Raw genomic sequence first — 24,309 nt, forward strand, 5'->3', positions numbered from 1 at the left:
AATTCCAAAAATTGAAAATGACCAAAATTTGGCAAAACTTGCCCAGATTTGGAACAAGGCACTATCATTAATTGCTTTGATGGGCTAGTGAAGCTTCAGCCAAGATTTTTAGCTTGTCTTGCTTCTTTTTGCTCTTCAAGGCCTTCCTCAACCTTGCCTTAAGCTTCCTCATCCTTATATTGCATATTTTGTTCCAAATCATATAGTGATAGGCCATGTGGCGAAGCATCTTCTTGTCTCTATTGGCCTTCTCAAGCAGCCTTTCAAGGTGTATGCTGACCCTTTCAAGCCAAGTTTCCCAGTCATTCTCAATCTCTTGCTTAATGGAGGTCAACTTGACCTTTGCCTTCTTAGCCTTTTGCTGGTTCTCCTTGATCATTTGCAACTCCATGAGGACTTTCTTGTTGGTCAATTGTTTGTTTTCTTGATCTAGATATTTGATGACCCATTTAGCCCTTTCTAAATTGACTGACAAGTCTTGTATCTCAACCTCTTGATCCTTAATGATCATGTCTTTGATAGTCCTTGGATCTTGAGCATCCAAGTCATTGACATCCACTCCTTGTGTTTCCTCATGATCAACAAGGACAAAATCTCTCTCTTGCCCATCACTAGTATCCTTCTCATGTATTTTTCCCTTGCCTTTACCTTTTCCCTTGTGTTGCTACCCAACCTGTACCTGTTTAGCTAAAGAAGAAGGCAAAGCCCCTTCCACTCCTTGTGGAGATATAATTTTCCTGTGGCCTGAAGATGAAGGCGAGACCCCTTCCACACCTTGTGGAGATAATGCTCGCCTGGCAGCTACAAAAATTTTCCTAGCGCCCCTCTCATATGTCACAAATACTGGCACTCCAATAGTTTCAGTCTCTTGGACCTTTTCATATCCTGAAGGTCCACCTTCTTCATGAAGCACTGATGAAAAGGCTTGAGGGCCTTTGAACATTTCATGAGAAATGAAGGTCTCCCATGGCATGTTAGGAAGGTTCAACTTCAAAAGTAAAGTACTTGATGATGATCTTCATCAATGGAGCAAACCTGTCCTCCAAGAATTTAAAGGGGAATACTCTCTTGAGTTTGTTATGTTATTTAGCCTTGATCTAAGGCTCATAGTACTTTTTGTCAATGTCCTGACCTTTGTTCCACTTTTCACCCACATTTGGAATACCTGTAGCTCTAAAATGACAGCTGGTGACAAAGTGAATGTAACTCCAGCAGGGTTTACCTCATTATTGTCCAAGTGTGTCACAAACAAGCTTGCTAATTCATGATGAGATTTAACCCTTTCCACCATTTCATAGAAACTAAAACATGACTGATGTTTGAAATAAGAAATGGCAAATGGGCAGGCTTGAAGCTCCCTCAAACTGGTGGGCTCCTCTCTGATATGTTTTCCTCCCTTATTAGGCTTCCTGCTCTATGTGTCTCTCTCCCTGGAACTGTCACTAAGGGTTTCTTCCTCCAGTCCATACTCATTGTCCCTCTCCATTGTTTTACGGTTGTTTCTCTTGTGGTGAATGAACTGTGGCAGATTGGTGAATGAAGGTAAGATGAGTATGAAGAGATTTGAAAAGAAAAATAGGTGAGGGTGAACTAGAATGGAAAAGGGATAGGGAGTGAGTAGGGTTAGTGAATAGTTTAGGGTTTAGGAGTATTGTAGGGTTTGGGGTATATGTATAGGGTTTGGGAATTAGGGAAAAGTTTAGGGAATGATGTCTAGGGAGTTATATATGGGAGGATGGCGTTTAGGGAAAGAGTAAAAAGATGATATAGGACAGCAGTAATGAGTGATATTTTTAAAATATATGAGGCAATTTACTGACAATTAGGGTTTGATGTTTTTGAGAGACAAAACCACCAAACACTGATGCAACAATTCTTTTTAGCAAGAATGGTGATGTTACTTACTTGCAAAGAGGAAATGGAGAATTTTTGAGGTGATTTGATGCAATTTGAAACAATATAGAGCTCAAATTATAGGTACGTAGCGCACTCTCCCAGGTGCGTAGTGCCAGTTCAATTTTACACTGCAGAAAATACCGAGGTGTGTAGCACCACATCTATGTGTAGTGCCAAACTTTGCTGTGTAGGTCCGGTTTGAAAACCACTTTTGGAGGCCACCCTATGTCCAAATTGGGCATGTGATAGCTTGTTGGAAAGCTTGGCAAGTCTAATTTCCAGAACATCTTGAATTTGTCAATTTGGAGTTCATTTTCCCTGTCAAAAGTCAAATCTCCCAAGACCGGTCAAAATGTGCAGAATGAGGCTGCCTAAATGCAGAGTGTTCTTGCAGTCAACTTTTGAATGTCTTCCTCAACTCCAAATTGAGATCATGATATCTCATTAGGAAACTATTTGTATCTACTTATCAGATGATGCATCAATAAAGTCATTTGGTCATTCCACCTAGGAGAAAAATGGATTTTACTAATGTCACTCCAAAGGTGCATCAACCCTCCTAAGGCAAATGATGTTTTCGATATTTCTCCCAAACCATGAAACTTGTGTAAAAACTGAAAAAGGTTTTTATTCTTCGGTAAATGAGGGAAAAAAACCTCTCTCAAGTTTGTCAGATTCATCTTCTGTTGCTTAGAAACATCATTTGAATAAAACTTATCCCGATATGTGGAACAGGGGATTTGTAGAAATGAAGGGAAATGAAGGGGATAAGGGGCTTCTAAATTCTTGAGAAAATTTTGGAGAATAGGGAGGGATGTTAAGAAGTAGGGGAAAGTGGATTTTCAAATATTGAGTGAGGGGAAGGGATCCAAAAGGGAAAAACACAGGCCTTGCCTGGAAAATTGTCAAATTGTAGCAATAAGCTAGGGTTTGTGGGAAAATGATGAATTTGAGGGATACCAGTGATGGGAAGTACTTAAGAAGGTATATTAAGGATAGGGGAAGGTGTATGAACATCAGGATACAAGCTTCATTTAAGATTTTACCATCTAAGAAAAATCACCTTCAAAACCCTAGGAGAGGGAAATGAGCTTGACCTAAGCACAACTGAAGCACAAACAAGATGTAAAATGGCCCATTGGAACCTGAAATGATGATGACAACTTTTTGAATTATGGTACACTTAGCTAAATGGTGACATGGACTGACACTTGGAAAACTTTGAAAGGAGTGAAAACAAATCCTAGACCTAATACTTAGTGACCAAATTTTACTTGAAGACTCACCGAAATGACAAAATTTGACTTTGACACCCTAAGACCACTTTGTAAGAGCATGTTTGGTCACTGGTGGAAGGCTTCAAAGACTGACACTAACAAAAGGAAAAATTGAAAAATTTATTGATGAAATATGACAATGGGATGAAGTGAAACTGCAAAAATAAAATGGAGTGAGGTGAGATGAGATGATGAATTTTGCAGAATCTATACTACAGAGTGATCGTAGCATTTTGTCACTACTTATTACAGAAAGAAAATGGAAAATATAGGGTTTCAGAAAGCTCTGATTTTCACCCTATATTTTCTGTATAAGTATGCCAATCAATGATTGGTTTTCAACCTTATACAATTTTTTCTTATCTGTTTATTTTTTTTTCTTTTTTTAAGGAAAAATAAAGACTAAGTTAATGGAGAAGAAGAATTATTTTTCACTAGCTTCATTTCATAATTTTCTTGGAAAATCTTAATGAACTCCTCTTTCGAAATGGGTTTCTGATATATCTTTAATCTATGACCATTCACAAGAAGAGGAGTTTTACTTTCACCTATTTTTCTTATCCTCACTACTCCATTACTAAAAGACCTTTTCAATCTCATATGGCCCAAGCCAATGAGTTTGAAACTTCCCTTGAAAATATTTAAATTTTGAATCAAATAATAGCGCCCAATCTCCCACTTGAAACCTCTTGTCCTTGATATATTTGTCATGCCATTTAGCTCTCTGTTGTTGGAATATACCAGTCCTTTGAACTGCCTCTTGCCTTATTTCATCAAGTTCATTTAATTTCTCTAGCCCATGCTTTTGTGCCTTTGATAAATCTAGTCCCAGTTGGACTGCCATCTTGAAAGTTCTGATTTGGAACTCTATAGGGAACAGGACCTTTTTCCCGTAAACAAGTTCATATGGTGTATGTCCCGTTGTGTTACTCCATGTACTTCTATAGGCCCATAAGGCTTCAGGAAGCCTTTCTGCCCAATCTCTTCTATGTAGATGCACAGTCTTGGTGAGGATTCCTTCAATCACTTTGTCTGTAGATTCCACTTGACCATTTGCTTGTGGATGAGAGGGAGTAGATTTCCTATGTTTGATCTTGTATTCTTCCACAAGCCTTTCCACCATGTTAGATGTAAATTGAGATCCCTAATCTATCACAATTTCTCTTGGCACACCAAAACGAGTGAAGATGTCCTCAAAAAGAAAATTAACTATAGATTTTTCATTAGCAAAAGGTAATTCTTTGGCTTCTACCCATTTCATGACATAATCAGTGCATATCAATATATACTTCTTCTGCTTAGATGGAGGATTAACTGGCCCAATAAAATCTAAGTCCCACTTTTCAAAAGGTTTGATGAGTACCTGAATTTGTAATGGAATTTCATTTGAGGGAGCAGGTTTCCCTACCCTTTGGCAGTTGTCACATCTCCTGACATATTCTTTAACATATTTGAATATGGATGGCCAATAATATCCTAAATAAATGATTTTATAGGTTGTTCTCTTGTCATCAAAGTGTCCACCACATGGCTCATCATGACATACCTTAAGAATCTTGGGCATTTCATCTTCCCTGACACACCTTCTAATCATAAGATCTGGGCCTGTTTTATACAATTCGTTAGCGATCCATGAATATCTTGCACTTTCCTAAATAAATTTTGTTTTCTATCTAGGAAACAAATGTGAAGGTAACTTTCTTCTGACCAAATAGTTAGCAATATCTACAAACCAAGGAGTTTGAGTAGTTACTGCAAAACGATATTCATCAGGAAACTTATCTTCAATCAGAGAATCTTCTTTGATATTCTGAATCCTGGATAAGAAATCAACAACTGTGTTTTGTTTTCCATGTCTATCTAGCACAATAATGTTGAATTCTTGCAAAAGTAAAAGCCACCTTGTAACTCTACCATTAGTAATAGGTTTATTCATTAAATATCTAATTACGGAGTGATCTGTATGAACAAAGGTTTCATATCGTGTTATATAGTGTCTGAACTTGTTAATTGCATGAACAACAACTAAAAATTCCTTTTCAGTCATAGTATAATTTAACTCAGTGAGAGTCAAATTCTTACTTGTATAGTAAATGGCATAAGGAATCAAACTTTTTTGTCCCAATACAGCTCCCAGAGCTGGGAGCTGTATCTGAAGCATCTGTTGAAATATGGAAAGAGAGTTTCCAATTTGGACCTCTTAAAATGGGTGCTTCAGAAATTTTTGTTTTTAAGGTTTCAAATGCCAACTAGCAATCAGAATTCCAATTGAATTCACAATCTTTGGTAAGCAATTTGATGAGTGGGGATGCTATTTTAGTGAAATTTTCTATAAACCTTCTATGGTATCCTATAAATCCTAGAAAACTTCTAACATCCTTTTGGCAATTTGGAATTGATAATTTAGAGATGACTTCAACTTTAGATTTGTCAACTTTAATCCCATCTCCTGAAATGTGATGTCCTAAAACAATACCTTCTATAAACATCATAAAACATTTTTCATGGCTTAGTGAAAGGTTTGTTTCTTTACATCTTTTAAGAACTTTTTCGAAATTTTCTAGAGCTTCTTCAAATGTATTCCCATAGGCTGTAAAATCATCCATATATACCTCTACACAATTATGTAATAGATCAGAAAAAATTCTAGTACTGCTCTTTGGAATGTTGCAGGTGCATTACATAACCCAAAAGGAAGTACTCGGTAGGCTCAAGTTCCCCATGGACAAGTAAATATGGTTTTATCCTGATCTTCAGGTGCTACTTGAATTTGATTATAACCACTAAAACCATCCAAGAATGAGAAATACTTCTTACCTGCTAATGTATCTAACACTTGATCTATAAAAGGCAAAGCGAAATGATCTTTAAGGGTTTCTTTATTCAGTTCTCGATAATCAATGCACACCCTCCATTTACCATTCTTTTTAAGCACAATTACCAAAGGAGAGACCCATACGCTATTTGAAATTGGGTAAATGAAGTTTATATTTAGTAATTTTTGGAGCTCTTCTTTCACAATCTCCCTAAGATTTGGATTCATCCTTCTCTGAGGTTGTCTGATAGGTCTACAATTTACCTCAATGTAGATGTAATGGATACAAGTCTTAGGATTAATGCCTTTCATGTCGGTGTATTCCCATGCAAATGCAACAGAATGTTTTTGTAATGTTTTGATTAGCTCTTCTTGTTGTAGTTTCTCCAAGTTTTTGTTTATGTTCAATGTCCTACCTGGAAAAATTTCAATTGTAGAGCTACCAAACTCTTCCATAGAATAGAGAGACATCTACCTAGATGAAAAATATTCAACATTAGATTTTTCTTGAAATTGCTCATGGTCATATTCTGAAGATGATTTAAAAATTTCCAATGTATTTAAAATTTGACTATCTTCACTAATATCTAAAATAGTAAAGAGAGGCTGAATATCATCTTCATCATCAATCCATTCTTTGTCATCTATTTCTGTGATTTCTTTTGTTGGAGGATATAAAGTAAATTTTTTTGTTGAATTACCATCATAAATATACATGTCACTAGATCTACAGCTAATAAAAGTATTAGCTGTGGACAGCCAAGGTCTTCCTAATATGAGTGGATGTCCTCATGAAATCAACAGGGTATTCCCAAGAATCTAAGGATACTGAAATATCTTCTAACACTCCATCTGGTCTGGTTACTGATCTATCTACTAGTTGCAATAAGGTAGGTGTGTAGAGAAGATTAGGAAGTTTGAGCTGCTCCATAGTTTGTTTGCTCATGATGTTTGTTGGTGCCCCGAAGTTAATCAATGTATTTGGAATTTCAACTCCATTGATATGTGTTTTCATAATTGGAATTCGTAGATCCACATATTTTTGTATGGCAATTTTTCCCATCATTATGTCTGCTATTTTTCCTACCAGGTGAATTCTTTTTGTTTCCTTTGTTTTTCTTTCCGGTTTCTTTATGCTCAACTCCTTTATTGTTTTGGCTAGAATTGGAATTTCTTTAATGGCTTGTAGCAAAGGGATTTTGATACAGACATTCTTCAATTCATCTACAAAATCATAACTGGGCAACATAATCTACTATTCTATTTCTCTATCAATTTGTAATCTTTCAGGAAAAGGAGGTGTAGAAGTAGATGTTGGTTGCTCATGAATAGGAGTTGTGTTCACTGATTCTTTTTGTTTTTCTTTTTCAATGTTTTGGTTTTCGAGAGATGTTCCCTCAAAACTATTATTGACCTTTAGAGAATCTTCCTCGGAACTGTCTTGTTCCTGAATAACTACAGAAGGCCTTTCCTTTTCTAATATCCTACCAGATCTCAGTTGAACATTATTAAGGTCTAGAGGAATAATCATGTAAGTTGGAAATTGTTCTCCTTCTACCATGTAAGCATTCTAAGGGTTTTTATTATTGGGGTTTGGTAATGGTTAGGAAAGTATCTGATTTGGTTTCTGCTGAAATGGTAGTAAGAGTTGAGGATTTTGGTTTTTTTGTGGAGATTGTTGTGGAAATGGTAATGAAAGTTGAGGTGAAGTTGTGGCTACTGATTTTGTTGTGGAATGTGTGGGAGAGGATAATTCTGATATGATGGAGGATATTAATAATATTGAGAAAATCTCCCATAAGGATTTTGTACTCCTTGTGCCCACTGTTGAGATTGAGATTGAGGTTGAGGCCAAAGTTGCTGCCAAGAATTCCAATTTGGTGGGGGCTGAAGATACATTTGATTGTTAAATCCTTGATTTTGTGGCCCTTGCCAAGGTCTTCTAGCAACAAAACAAAGAGGTTCTGCAGAATTTGGGACTGTTTCCTCTTGAAAGATAGCCTTAAGACCTAGAATTGAAGGACAACCTTTGGTCTCATGGATATCTAAGAAAATCATACAAATTTCTACAACTTTTGCATCTAGAAGGCATTCTCTTAGAGCATGTTTTTTTCTGCATTTTGGACAAAAAATGTTTAAAGCATCAGCCTCGGTTTTCTGCTTGTTTTGTAATTTAAGGGTGTCTATTTGCTCACTAAGACTCCCTAGAATGTTAGTTTTAAATTCAACAAGCATATTACCAATTTCTGCCCTACTTACAGATTCAGTTGCAAATTTGTTTACTCTAACAAGAAAAGGATCTCTTGGACCTTTCCCAGTTTTGGATTTCCCTCTTGAGAGATGAACACATAATTCTCCTATATCATTTAATGGGAGTTGAGAGATCTCTCCCTTCCCCATCATGTTAAGGATATATATCCACTCATCTCTAATGGCTTTTAATAAAATATATTTCAAGGTATCTTCATCTAAATTGTCCATCTTTGCTCATTTCAAATTATAGTTGAATCTCTCAATCAAATCCTCTAAGTTTTCATCCTCTCTTTGCATCATTTTGAACACTTCATCTTTGTGATTCGTAGGCATGCAATAATTCAAGTACCTATCCAAAAACATTTTTTTCATGTCATTCCATGTTCTAATGGACTGAGTGACTAACCCCATGAACCACTTCAAAGCAACTTCTTTTAGTGTTGAAGGAAACAATTTGAGTTTTGAGAGTCTTCTAGATAGTCATAGGTTATGCACAAGACTTCAAACTCAAATAAGAATGTTTCAGGATCCTCACTGTTCAACCCATGGAAGTTTGGGAGTATAGAAGGTGATATATTTTTTATTGTGGCATTTGTTTCCTCATCCACTATAGGGAATCTGTTATCACTGTAAAAGTTTTTTAAAAACTTTGGACAGCCCACATGGTTCCAAAATTTTTATGCTAAACTTGGTCAAGTCATTTTTATATTTTTAAGTCTAATTCATAGGGTTAGATTCTAATTTCCATCACCAAATAAAGTTCAACGACCTTGTTTGGCCCCTTATGGATCCCATGTCATGTTTAAAGTTTCATGTGCCTGGTCATTTCAAACTTTTGAACACGCTAAGAAACTATCTAGGCATTTCCGTAGCACAAAGTCCTAAAATTACACTACCTGCGCTATGAAATCGAGGATTCATAGTTAGGTGTTTTCGTAGTGCAAAACCCCGAATTTACACTAGATGTGCTACAAAATCAAGGATTCGTGTTCAATATTGTTTCACTGTCAAATCCACCAGAATTTGTTAGATTTTCATCATCAGGTGTCAGTCTATGAACTTTACCACTTACATGCAACCATTCATATCCATCATTAGATTCGTTAGGGGTCATTTGTCCACAGTGATTTCAAATTTCAAAAAAGGAAAGGGTTAGTTGATCCTGGTCATATACGTGTTTATCTTGGTCATATTCATCCAAGAGACACTTGTTTCTATTCTTAAGTGCGAAGTAAACAAACCCAGGGTGAGAAGAGACCAGAATCCTTCCGCGGGTTTCAAGCGAGGCAGCTCTTCAATTAAGAAAGGCATTTTCTTCCAGGTTGTTCTATCTGTAGGGATTTCAAAGGAGAAATGTCGGAAGAAATAAAGAATCACAGGTTAGGCCGATGTCTAAGAACTAAACCTGAAGGCTTAGATGCTCTCACAAAGGATAAATCAGTGGAAGAAGCTTTCAAAAAAGTAGGTTGCTGGAGGTTCTATGAGAAACTACAGGGAGGACATAGCCAGGTGACTAAGGAATTTTCTCTTAACTTCACAGGTTTACATACAAAGATTGGGGTGTTAGAATTGCCAGTTTCTCCTGAAGTGATATCTTTAGTCACAAAAATTCCTAGAGGTCAGGAAAAGTGGTTTAAGAATTTCAAGTTTGAAATGGCACCTTGCAAGATATTCCTGAAGCCAGAGTTTGTAGACACAGATTTGACTAAAGCAGTGCCAAGGGGTTATGTCAAAGATTCATTTGCCAACTTACTCTCATGCATACAAAGGTATTTCACCTGTGAAGGAAGATACCACAAGGTGTATTCTTACCATTTCAAACTCCTTTTGCATTTCACTGGCATAATATCTCTAGATCTACCTTTCTTTCTGTTTCGGAGCTTAGGCAAGATGTCTGATAAAATACAATTGAAGAAAGAGGCATGTGAAACATCATTGTTCCATCATGGCTTAGTTAAATTAATGGTCTTGCATGAAATTCAAAAGGTAGATAGAGAGTGGTCTTCATTTCTCTTTATGTCTGGTTTTAGAGCTGAAACAGGACTTAGCCCTAGGGCTAAGGAAATATCATCACTAGTGATTAGTCACCATGCAAAAGAAAGGTCAAGCAGGTTTGTTAAACTGAAGGCCAGAAAGAAAGTTAAAGAGACAACAACTAGAACACCATTAGTTGTTCAAGATACTCCTCAGCATTCACAAAAGAAGAGAGCTCAAATTAAGGAAGTAGCACAAGAGCAGTCCATTAGTGAAACAGTCTAGAGAAGGGTAACTAGAATTCAAATAGCCAAAGAAAAGGGTAAAACTGTGGTTACTGATGAAAGCCCAGCCTCAAAGGGTAATTTGAGTGATCTTCTTTAGGCTATTGACATCGAGGAGTCCCCTCTGTTCTAGGCAGACTTCATTGAATTAGATGAGAGCAAGTCAAAATAGATGAAATCCTCCAAAAAGTTACAGTTTGATGATCAGGTTTCAAAATTTGTTTTTAAGCCCAGAAGGCCTATGACTAGGTAGTCCAAAAGGTTACAGGAGGTAGTGCCAGAGGTAAGTGATACAGGAGAGATATCAGGATTCTGTGAAGAGCTCGTAGTTCCAGTAGTTCAACCATCACTCATGCACGAAGATGACAGAAACAGAGTAGTTGATACTCAAGAAGAAGAAAATAACTTTGAGGAAGTCAAGAAGAAATTGAAGCTTGCCAATCTCGAGATTGCTCAACTTAAGAAAAGGGCAAGGAAAAATGCAATTGAAAAAGCCAACTTCAAAAGAATAAAGGCCATGTGGGAAGATGGAAAAGTTCCAAAACCTGAAGTAGTTGGCAAAGACGCTCAATATCTCACCTAGACTATCCCTGTAATCAAGGAAGCAAGGTATATCAGAATGATCAATGATAGACTGAGAACTAATATAAAGGTAATGAAAAGATAAATTGAAGACCTTGAAATTCAGCTGAGCAATCCTGGAGGTCAGCCTCAGCACAAATAAACAGGGCAATAACTGATGAAACCCTAGTACAATTTTGGTTGAAACAAAGATATTACATTTTGAAGTAGTTTCATAGATGGGTGATCTCATGTATATGTGGCATATTCACATAAGGAAACAGCAGTGAAAAATCCTTAGAAGGAAAGTTTCTTAGGAAAAAACTATGTAAATTGATTGACACAGCAATTTTGTAGTGCGCTATGAAACTGTTGTAGGTGACATGCATAGCAGTTTCGTAGCGCACTACGAAACTGCTGTAGGTGCAGTTTTGTTCTTTTTGGTTAATCTTCAAAGGAATGAAGGGGCTATTTTTGGAGAAGGATGTTGCTGCAGAAATGTAAGGAGATAATTTGAAAAGGTTTAAAGCCTAAGTAAAGAAAACTCAAGGAATGAAGGATATATGCAAGAATTAAGCCTTGCGCTACAAAAACAACAGTTATTTCGTAGCGCATCCAGTTTGACTTTCTTCAGGCAACTTCAAGGAGTTTAGTTTTGGCACAAGTGTAAGAGAAAGGTTCTATGACTAATTCAACATGTGTTATATGATTAAAGGGGCTAGTTTGGTCATCAAGAGATTCAAAGAACACCATTGAAGACCAAGACTACACTGCAGGGGACAAATTCCTAGTTTTTAGGACAGATGAAGGAGAAGTTATTGAAGGCTAGCTGGAAGGTTATGGACATCACCAAGGACGAACTTAAGGAGGAGCAGTTGTCAAGTATCGAATTTATTTCCTAGTTTAAGTTGTTACCATCATAATAAGGAGTTGTACTCCTAATTGTATTAGGATTCTAAAATTGTTAGATAACTGCTACATGTAATTAATAGTTTGTTTTAGGAATGAATAGGTGTCAAGATAGGAAATTCAAATTCCTCTCATGTTGGATTATGGAATCCAAGATTGTAATGAAAAATATATAAAGTACAAGAGGTGGAATGCCTCAGGGTTGGCAATTTTCAAAAGAAACAGTCATACTGTGTCATTGTGGGAGACTGTGTTTTTATGTTAATACAAAGATTTTGGCTTCACTACTCAGGATTCAGAAGAGAGTTTTAATGTTTTATTTTCTCATGGTTTTCTTCATTTACTCACTTGCAGTGGTATGAACACATGTTACTTAGAATTCATTGACAATGCTCTAACTTCCTTCATGTGTTTATAGACTGTGTTCCTTACATTATTTCTCTGTTTTGCTGATATATTAAGACTCTTTATGCCCTGACTTCCATGTTAAGCTAATCTTGCTGTGATACTGAAACATATTCTGACTCCATAAGCCCAATGGATGTTTATTTATTGTGTTCAACCATTCATACTTTTTCACCTTTTTTTTTCCATAGAGTTAGCCATCTAATCTTTAACTAAAATCTTTAACCTAGTGAGAGAGCCCTCTCAGGTCGAGGAGGCTAAGCATCAGCCAAAAGTTTGGTTTTAAATAGTTACTCAAATTCTTCCTGATCAACAGCCTATCAAGGGCTGATTTTGTGTTAACATTTTGGTGCATCTGCCCGGAGCCTAAAGATTAATCATTCCCGAAATCAAGAAGTTGAACTTCTGAAGGTAGCAGGAGCTCAGACAACTTTTCGAGGCTAAAATCTACCTTGGTGACTCCATACATTTGCAAAGTTTTAAAGGTGGCTTCGAGAAGGAGATGCACACGGAGCAATCCTGACCCCATCCACCTACTCTTATGGACAATCTGGAAACTGTTTCAAGATGCGGTCAAATATTTTCAGAAATACCAAGTATTCCATATTATTCAAAATCTTTGCTCTCTGAATTCTCAAGAAGTCCTGAAGACAAAATAGTTGATGATAAAATTCATGAAGTGTTGTTTAGGTCAGAAATCGAAGAAGAACTCATTGGTATTATCTTAGATATGAAAAAGAGAGGAATTGATACCTCAGCCCTAGTATCACAAGAAGATAAGGAATAATTTTGGGAAGTGGTTACCTCTGAGCTATTGTTAGAAAGGGAAGCCTTAGATAAACTGAAAGAACTTGATCCTTTTGAAGTCTTGCTGAAATCAAAAGCTGGTTTACCTCTTCCAAATTGGAGTACATTTGTCACTAGTTTGTAGAGCCCAAGTAGTCCTCTTCGTATCAGTTCTTCATCCTCTGTTTCTGTTATTCCTAGTGGCTTTCAGAAACCAAGCAGTCCTTCTCATATCAATTCATCATCCTCTGTCCCTTTTATCCCTGTAACTATTGTTCCTCCATTAATCATGGTTGTACCCACTAGGTATGCCCCACTTGCACTCCCTGTTGTTTTTCATGATCTTCCTAGCAAATATGTTGCAAGAATCCCAACATGGGGTGGTGATGAAGAAATTACAGTAGAAGAACATGTACACAAGTTTAATGATTTTGTTGACAAAGAGGAAGTTGATGATGAGGATGTGAAACTAAGACTATTTTCACAAACCTTTATTGCCGAAGTTAGGAAATGGTTTAAAGCTCTTACACTAGGAAGCATTCATAATTGGGTTGAATTTGAAGATAGTTTTCTAAGGAAATGGGGAAATAGAACTAATCCAGTTCAAGCACTTATTGAGCACAACAATATTAGAAGGGAACCTAATGAAACTATTCAAAATTTCTCAAAGAGGTTCAATAAAGTGTTTAACTCAATTCCATCTCGCTTGAAACCTCCAGAAGCCTTAGCACAAATGAGATATAAAGGAATTTAGACTTCTGTGATCCATAACATTGTTTAGAAAATCTTTGGCAAAATCACATAACCAATCTTTTGTCGATGCGTTTCGAACCAATCAGTGTGGTTCGATGAACCACACTGGTTGGTTCGAAACGCGTCTACAAAAGATTGGTTATGTGATTTTGCCGAAGATTTTCTAAACAACAAATGAGATATGATGAAGCATTTGATTCTGATTTTTCTCTTTTGCTAAGAGAAAGAGACTTTGCCACACTTGCTAATATGCAGAATGATGCAATAAAGGTAGAGGTAAACATGGTAACTACCAAAAAATCAAAAATGGGAAAAGCTAAATTGAAAGAAGAAGAGAAACCTTCCTCTTCAACTCCTCAAGATAAATTAAATTCAATGATAAAAACCATGGAGAAGTTGATGGATAGGTTAGCTCTTGGAAACACCTCTGCTCTCCCTGTGCAATAGGAACCTCAATTTAGAAACCCTCAACTGAGGAGACCTCAAAACCAACAAAGACCAAGAGAAAATAGGAATCAACAGCCTAATCCTCCAGTGAGACCTCCTTTTCAGCAGAATTTGGTTGATGAAGATGATGATCCTAAGATTCCTGAAGAATCTATCCATTGTCTTGACGAAGAAATGTCAGGAATTTTATTGACTAAAGAAGAACATGATGAGTCCAGTTTGACCAATCAAAGGGAAGATCCTTCAGATTATTTAAAAGGGTATCAACATGCTATCTTTGAAATGCAAAAACAATACAATCTTAGGAACAGAAATGTGCCAATTATTGCAAACAAAACACAGCCCAAGAAAGATGTTTCAAAGGCTGTTGAAGCCAAAAAGGATATCCCAAAGGTTGCTGAAGGTAAGGAGGGCTCTCCACTTCGAAAATGGACACTCAACTTCTCCCTCCTATCAAAGAAGTTGAAAAGATTGTTTCTGTTTTCAACCTTGAGAATGAAATTGTAAAGATTAAGATATCAGTCCCTTTTAGTGAGATTCTCAAGGTATATAAATATAGAAGCAAGATTGTAGAGATGTTAAATTCACAACCAGGAGCTGCTAATATCTTAAATGTGCAAGAAGATAATCCTACTATATATTTGGGTCCAAGGTTAGAAGATGATCAAAATGAAGAGTTTCCTCCTTTCTATGTAAGCATTAGTATTCATGATATGACCTTACACAATGCTATGTTGGATTCGGGGGCTTCTCATAATCTCATGCCCAAAGTAATTATGGAGAGGTTAGGATTACAAGTAACAATACCATATAAGGATTTATTCTCTTTTGATTCAAAAAGAGTCCAATGTATTGGTTTAATCAAAGATGTTGTTGTTGGTCTAACACAAATCCCAGCAAAGACAATTCTTATGGACATTGTTGTGGCTGATATTTCACCAAAGTTTGGGATGTTGCTATCAAGATCATGGGTAGCAAAAATCAAAGGCATAATGTAGATGGACCTCACCTATGCCTCCATTCGTGTTTTTGGTGAGCAAAGGAGATTTTATCGGGAGACCAGAATGGCTTATATGGTAAGCAGCAAAGACAAACCTTAGAATTTTCCTATTTATCCATTTGATACTGAACTTGGATCTGCCATTCTTTTTAATTAGTCAGTTGATAGTGGACCGAAAGAGATGAAAATAGAAAGTCAACACTCAGAAAATCAGCAAGAAGAAGAGAAAGAGATGAAGGGATGGTGGTCTTTGTACTTTGATGGATCAACAGGAAAAGAAGGGGCAGGAACTGGAATTTGAATCACAAGTCCAAGTGATGAAAGTAAGTTTTACTCTTACAAACTAAATTTTAATTTCACAAATTATATGGCTGAATACAAATATCTGATTTTGGGCCCAGAAGTTTTGGTAAGAATGAAGGCTCAGAATATTTCCGTCTTTGGAGATTCTGAATTGGTTATTAGACAAGTTGAGGGTGTCTATCAAACAAAGGATGTAAGAATGAGAGCATACAAAAATCTAGTTTTAGATGTGTTGGAAAATGTTCAAGCATATTCTTTCACTATCAAAACTAGAGACTGAAACTCCATTACTGATTCTCTTGCTGTTTCGGCAAGTTTGTTTGTCATTCCTATTCATTCTTCTGAGAATTATGAGATTTAAGTTCGTCATAGACCAGCTATACTAGATAATATCACCAATTGGCAAGTCTTTGAAGATGATCAACACGTAAAGAATTTTATTGAATTGAAAGAAGAATTTGAAAGTACTCAAGTAGATAAAAAAAACATGCTTTTTGAGTCTAAAGAAAATTTTGAAGTCTTACAATTAAAAAATAATTCAATACCAAAGGGTCTAATTCCTCTTGAGAAGTTGTTCGATCAGAATGATGTGTTCAAATCGCCAAAGATACAAGCTAATGAAGAGGAAATAAAAAGCTGCAATCTGGGTACTTCAACTTTACCAAAGATGATCAAAATTTCAAAGGTTCTTTTAGCTAATATGAGAGTCAAATATGTTGAAATGATGAAAAGTTTTGTTGATGTTTTTTCTTGGAGTTATGCTGACTTAAAATAGTATGATCCCTCCATTATTCAACATACTATTCCTATTAAAGAGAATGAGAAACCTTTCAAACAAAAGTTAAGAAGAATTAATCTGCTTCTCATGCCATTGATTGAAAAGGAGATTAAGAAACTCTTTGATGCTAAAATCATTGTCCTAATCAGGTTCTCAAATTGGCTTGCAAACTTGGTTCTGGTTAGAAAGAAGAGTGAAGAAATCAAAATTTGTATTGATTTCAGAAATTTGAATAAGGCCTCATTAAAGGAAAACTATCCTCTTCCCAAGATGGATTCAATTCTACAAAATATTGTTGGTTCACAAAGAATGTCTATGCTTGATGGTTTCTCAAGGTACAATCAAATTCTTGTGCATTCGGATGATTAGGAGAAGACAGCCTTCACAACACCATGGGGCACATTCATATACGCCAAGATGCCTTTTGGTCTCATGAATGGGAGGGCCACCTTTCAAAGAGCAATGGATATTTCTTTTGCTGAAGAAAATGATAAATCAGTCGTTGTTTATCTTGATGACATCACAGTCTTTTCAAAGAAAGAAGAAGATCATTTGAAACACCTATAGAAAATTCTACTGAAATGTAGAAGGTTTGGTATCTCTGTTAATCCTACTAAAAGTATCTTTTCTTTAACATTAGGCAAGTTACTTGGTCATATCATTTCTGAAGAAGGAATTAGGATTGATCCTAATAGAGTTAATGCAATTCAAAAGGTAGATCTGCCAAGAAGTAGGAAAGAGATCCAATCTTTTCTTGGAAAGGTGAATTTTGTTAGGCACTTCATTCCTAATTTTGCTGAGATTTTCAAGGATATAACAAGGATGTTAAAGAAAGGAGTGGACTTTAAGTGGACAGTTGAAGTGAAGAAATCTTTTGAAGAAATCAAGAGGGCACTTACACAAGCACTGGTACTCATCAGTCCAGATTTTTCCAAAGAATTTCTTATTTTTACATTTGCTTCCGAGAATACAATTGTTGGGGTTCTGCTACAAAAAGGAAAGCAAGGTATTGAACAACCTATTTCTTTATTTAGTAGGACATTAGAAAATGCTGAACTGAAGTACAATATTCTAGAAAAGTAAGCTTATGCCTTGGTGAAAGCTATAAAAGATTTCAGAATCTATGTTCTGCATTCTCACATTGTGGCATATGTTCCAAGTGTTGTAATAAAAGATATTCTAACTCAAGCAGATACTAATGGTAAGAGGGGAAAGTGGATAGCCAAATTGCTAGAATATGATATACACATCAAACCAACCAAATTGGTGAAGGGTAAAGGCTTGGCAAAGCTAATTACTCGGTCAAATTTGGACTATCTTGACATAAATCTGAATACAGAAATCTCAGAAATTTCTGAAAATGAGGAAGAATTGGTCCAAATTAATGAGAAATTCTTGGTTTTAAAATGGTATAAGGATGTGGCTTTTGTTCTACAGCATAATAAATCTCCTTCCAAACTAACGAAGTCCAAAGCAAGGTTTTTTAAGCTGAAGCCTTTGAGATATATGTATATGATCAGAATCCATTTTGGAAAGATGCAGGAGGAATTTTGTTGAATTGTCTCCTTGAAGAAGAAGCTAATAAATTTATTGAAGAATTTCATAAAGGAGATTGCAGAGGACATCATTATTGGAAGGCTACAGTAAACAAGATCTTAAGAGCCTGGTATTTTTGGCCAACAATGTTTAAGGATATCTACAAGAGGATTGTTGCATGTCATGAGTGCCAAATTTTTGAAGGAAGAAGGAAGCTTGTACCTTTGCCTTTGATCCCTATTTATGTAGAAGCTCCTTTTCAGCAGTGGGGGCTAGACTTTATTAGAGAGATACATCCTCCTTCACCAGGGCAGCATCATTGGATTCTTACAGCAACGGATTACTTCACCAAATGGATAGAGGCGATTCCAACAAGGCAATCCAATGATTCTGTATTTATTTCTTTCTTAGAAAATAATATATTGTCTCGATTTGGCTGCCCCATGAAGATCATAACAGATAATGCTCAAGATTTCAAGTCTAAGAAATTCATCAATTTGTCATCAATATCACATTACTCTTGGACATTTTATTGCTTACTATCCACAAGGCAATGGCCTTGCTGAATCATCAAATAAGAGCATTGTTAGAATCATCAAAAAGGTGATGCAAGAAAACAAGAAAGCTTGGCACTTAAAGCTGAAGTATGCCTTATGGGCTGATAGGATTTCTACAAAGAGATCAATTGGGACTTCACCATATGAACTAGTTTATGGTGTCGAAGCTATATTTCCAACATCACTTGAGTACTGGTAATGAAGCTAATTCAAGGACTTGAAGAAGAACCAAATGCCATTAAGAGGAGAATCAACCAGCTGATCGCCCTACAAGACAAGAGAAGTGAAGTCTATGACAGTCATCAACATGCTCAGAACATAATTAAGAGTACATTTAATAAAAATATCAAAGAAGACAGTTTTCAGATTCAAGACAAAGTTTTGAAATGGGAGGCCAGAATTGAAGAAAAGGGCAAGCACGATAAGTTTGAGAATTTAAGGAAGGATCCTTCTCAGATTGCTGGTTTTCATGGGAACAACACTTATATATTGTAGGAAATTGATGGAGGATCGTATGCTAGATGGCCTGTTAATGGCAGGTTCCTAAATCATTATCATTCTTGAAGTATTACCAATCTCTCATAACATTGTATATATTCATTTCTGTCAGTTTTTGCTAATAATGACAAGCTAAAACAGAAATCTTAAGCTCGAGGTGAAGACCCAAATAGTTTGAAGAGGATGCTTGTCAACAAAATTTATGTTTTTATCATAAATGGATAAAGCACTAGAACTACAGGTTCTTAGTGTACCACAAGGGCACACTATCCCAAGTGGAGCCATTGTTATCACTGTAAAAGTTTTTTAAAATTTTTGGATAGCCCGCATGGTTCCAAAGTTTTTATGTTAAACATGTTCAAGTCATTTTTATGTTTTTAAGTCTAATTCATAGGGTTAAAGTCTCATTTCCATCATCAAATAAAGTTCAACAACCTTGTTTGGCCCCTTATGGATCCCATGTCATGTTTAAAGTTTCATGTGTCTAGTCATTTCAAACTTTTGAATGTGCTACGAAACTGTCTAGGCATTTTCATAGTGCAAAGTCCTGAAATTACACTACCTGTGCTACCAAATCGGGGATTCGTAGTTAGGTGTTTTTGTAGCGCAAAAACCCGAATTTACACTACATGTGCTATGAAATCGGGGATTCATGTTCAATCTTGTTTAGCTGCCAAATCCACCAGAATCCTTTAGATTTTCATCATCAAGTGTCAGTCCATGAACTTTACCACTTACATGCAACCATTCATATCCATCATTAGATTCGTTAGGGGTCATTTGTCCACGGTCATTTCAAATTTCAAAAAAGGAAAGGGTTAGTTGATCCTAGTCATATATGTGTTGATCTTGGTCATATTCATGCAAGGGACACTTGTTGTCATTCTTAAGTGCGAAGTAAACAAACCTAGCGTGAGAAGAGACCAGAATTCTTCCACAGGTTTCAAGCGAGGCAGCTCTTCAATTAAGCAAGGCATTTTCTTCCAGGTTGTTCTATTTGCAGGGATTTCAAAGGAGAAATGTTGGAAGAAGGAAAAATCACAGGTCAGGCTAATGTTTGAGAACTGAACCTAAAGGCTTAGATGCTCTCACAAAGCATAAAACAGTCGAAGAAGCTTTCAAAAAAGTAGGTTGCTGGAGGTTCTGCAAGAAACTACAGGGAGGACATAGCCAGGTGACTAAGGAATTTGCTCCTAACTTCACAGGTTTACATATAAAGATTGGTGTGTTAGAATTGCCAGTTTCTCTTGAAGTGATATCTTTAGTCACAAAAATTCCTAGAGGTCTGTAATTCCCCACTTAAATCTTATCCTGAAAATTTTATTAATGTTTACATTATCTGAAAATATTGAGAAATATTGGTCTAATATAAAATTCATGGTTTCTATTATTCAAATTCCTAACTTACTTTCTCAAACTGAATCTTAGGTAGGATATGGTCTCCTTCCATTATTTCAAATAATATATATATTCATCTCACATTCCCCAATGTACCCTCACATTTACTAGGGATAATACATGGTCCTCTCCAACTAATTACCAATATATATATTCATCTCACATTTGCCAATGTACCCTCACATTTACTAGGGAGAAGACATGGTCCTCTCCATTTAATTACATCTCACATTCCCCAATGTGCCCTCACATTTACTTGGGAGAAGACATGGTCCTCTCCAACTAATTATCAATATATATATTCATCTCACATTCCCCAATGTACCCTCACATTTACTTGGGAGAAGACATAGTCCTCTCCATTTAATTATATATATATATATATATATATATATATATATATATATATATATATATTCATCTCACATTCCCAAATGTACTTTTAGATTTACTTGGGAGAAGACATGGTCCTCTCCCATTAATTTCCCAATTTTATATTCATGTCACATTTCCAAATGTACTCCCAGCTTTACTTGGGAAAAGAGAAGTCAACTGTAAGGATGAATGAGAAGTTAATGGCATTATTGAGAGGTGGTTGAGATGGAGAAGAGAGGGAGGGTATAAAAAGGGAAGGGGGAAGGGAGAAAAGGGGATGTGGGGTCTTGCTTATGATTTTGGGGTTGGTTGTGATTTTAGGATTTGTTGTGATTTTTGGAGACCTTAGGAACCTGTGGAGGTTTCTTGGGTTGTTGAGAGGAGGGAAATATTGTTCATCTTGGACACACGCAGTACATCTGGTTGGACTTGGGCTCGGAGAGCTAGGGAACCTGTGGAGGTTTCTTGGGCTAGGAATTATTTCCTAGTTGGCTGGGAGGTAAATCCAATTGGGCTAGTCAAAGAGAAATGTTCAGCAGGAGTAGCAGCTCAAAGGCATCTCCACCAGCCACCGGTACAGGTATTCCTCTTTAGATTACTCATGTAAATTTATTATTAAAATGAAATGTTCACTATAAGTTGTAGGAATTAGCATGTAAATGGTAAATTATCATTGTTTAAAGGTCTTGAAAGAAAGGATAAAATTATCATTGTTTAAATGTCTAGTAAAGAAGTAAAATATTTCCTCTTATTGCATTTAATTCCCAGAGAAAATAGATATGTTAGAAGACCCTAGGATAGGGCCTTACAAGTGGTATCAGAGCTTGGTTCGAAATCTGGACCGAAGACCCACTAGACACGAATCTTCACTATTTTTTTTTTAAATGAGGACATCATCAATCACAACATAACATTATTCTACATAAGTGTCAGCAAAGAATTATAAGACTGCCAATTCAAATTGTGTGCTTGGTACTAACATCAATTTGTGTCCCTTACAATAGAGAACACAAGGACTCCCATCTCCTTCCAGTTTTTCTGATTTTCAGAATAACCTGAAAAGAAATATTGTTTGATGGTTAGTAAAAGAAGAAAATACTCTTTTATAGCAAGAATGGAAATAAACTCGAACTAGATAGAGTTGTTGAAAATCATAGCATCAAGTGTTTCATGGAGGTAGCGTAACTGTTGTATGATCTAAAAGGATTGAGTACCTATACAAATTGGAATCTACCAACTTCTACAAGAAGTCCCATATGCTTCTACATTCATCCACGTTCTCTTCATTGTCATCTTCTTCTTCATGCTCTTTGTTCCATGGTTCCTTTTATGAATTTTGAACAATTTTACTTGGGTTTCTGTCGGTCCTCTCAATAATGTTGAGAATCTTTTGCTTGATCCAAGGATCAAGTATTCATGATGCAAATCTATTGGCGAAAGACCTAGAATACTGACACATTCTTCTTTAAATACCATGTCATTTGATGACATGATCAAGCCAGAGATAGATCTTGATAATTCTGGTGCATATGCTTTCATCTATGTGTTTATAAACCATCAAAAACCAATCATTTCTATAATAGAATTTTGTAAAGCCTGTCATTGAAGTTACGGTGGCTAATATAACAACTAATAAACATTCAATCTAGATATTCAACTAGCGCATACGGCACTGCAAGCTCAGTTTCATAGTCCACCTAGATTGTTTTCCAACATCGGGATGAAGGCCAGAGGTAAGCAACGATTGTGTTTATGTGTTAGTTTTTTCAATGACATTAAAAGAAATCTTGTATCCTTTAGCCCTATTCTTTTATTTCACTATCTCTATGATGTATTAATAAATATGCGCTGAATAGGACAACCAGTCCATCCCTCCTTCACTTACAAAGGAAGGTATATCAATTCAACTCTCCCATGCTTTTATATATTTAAAAACAAATTACTTTTAACTTTAAGAATCTAATAGCTACCCATTTTGAAGGGCAGAAGATCTCTTGGTACAAATTGCCACTTGTTGTCCTAGTTCTAACATATTATTAAATGAATTGATGGTGTTCCAAAGAAATCATCCTCTTGTCTCACATTTAGATTGTTTCACTCGTATATAAGTGGTTTTATTCTTAGTTGAGTCAAACTCTCCTTGGCCCTGTTGATGAGCCTAGTTAACTAAGTCTTAAGTTTCCGCTCACCAGCAAACTCGTCAGCTGCAAGTCAGATTTGTTAGTACTTACCAGTTAGATCCTTACTGGCGAGTAACTTGCAGGTAATTCGCTACTGAGCGAATTGAAAAACCTACCGGAAAAAAAGGAATGCCAAAAAGGAAATGAAAAATGCTCATTTTGAGGTTTCTAGTGCCAAGATTTATCTATTTTTTTTAGTCTGAGTCAAACTATTGCACTGCAACCTCTCTAAATTGATCACAAAGTTAAGTTTCTCATCATGTCAGTTTCATTTAACAAACAACTTTGTTTCACTATGTTAGAGTCGGTCTGGTCAGCCCTCCGTCAGAGATCAGAGCTCTTTGTGCATTTCAATTTTAGGTGTCTCGCTCCATCCACTCAGCTGCATTTCACTAGGGACATGTCATGATCTGACGGAGAAAGTCATGCTACTCATTTTCCCTCATGTTTGGCCCCCGCTGGCTCAGGTCTTTGTCCATAATCATTGAAAGTTCATGATAGTCAAGGTCTAGTCATATTACAGGACAGTCCTTTTTATTGCTGGGTCTAGGAAATCATCAATGTGGTCTTTGAAAAAACATGTCCAGAACAAGTCATGCAGGCTAGAGGGAGATCTTATACAGCTATGGTTCAGAAAGCATCATCATCACTTGAAAAGACATCGACTCTTCTTCAAAACCCTGTTTTGAAGAAAAGTCAAACAAGGTCAACTATGACAAAATTTTCCAAAAAATCACCAGTTGACTTTTTCAGATGCAGTCAGGGTTTTCATGGCCAGGTGCCCAGTCACACAGTCCCCGCAAAGAAATGCTGAAAATTTCATCATGAGAGCCAAAATTTCAAAGAAAAATGAAAAGCAGAGTGTTTTAAAGTCAATGAAAAGTGCAAAACTCAAACATTAGAAAGTGGGTCTTCAAAGAAGAAAAAATTAAACCCAACTCTCCCAAAGCCTATATATACTTGTTTTTGCCCAAAACAAAAACCATTTGTGCTTTGGCAAGCTTGGAGAGAAATTACAAAGGTGAGAGAGAAAATTCATGAGGGTTTGAGTGAAGGAGAGCCGGTTTCCAAAGGGCGCGGTGCATACACCAGGAAGTGCGGCACACACAGAGGGTGCGACGCACTGGCAGCCATAACATAGTGCAAAATCAACAAGGGTGCGACGCACTTAGGGCGCGCGGCGCACTGGGCTTGGCGCGCGACACACACAGCCAGCAAGCTCAAAACACTTGCAAATTGGTTTTATATCTCGGTTGAAGGCTAGCAAGCAAAGAGGTAGGCTCGAATGGAACCTCTTCTCTATCTATTTGGTCAATGACTAGTG

Source organism: Pinus tabuliformis, chromosome X, assembly GCF_031772625.1.
Source record: "Pinus tabuliformis cultivar Carrire ecotype Pingquan chromosome X, CPIR1, whole genome shotgun sequence".
In the NCBI taxonomy this organism is placed as follows: Eukaryota; Viridiplantae; Streptophyta; class Pinopsida; order Pinales; family Pinaceae; genus Pinus; species Pinus tabuliformis.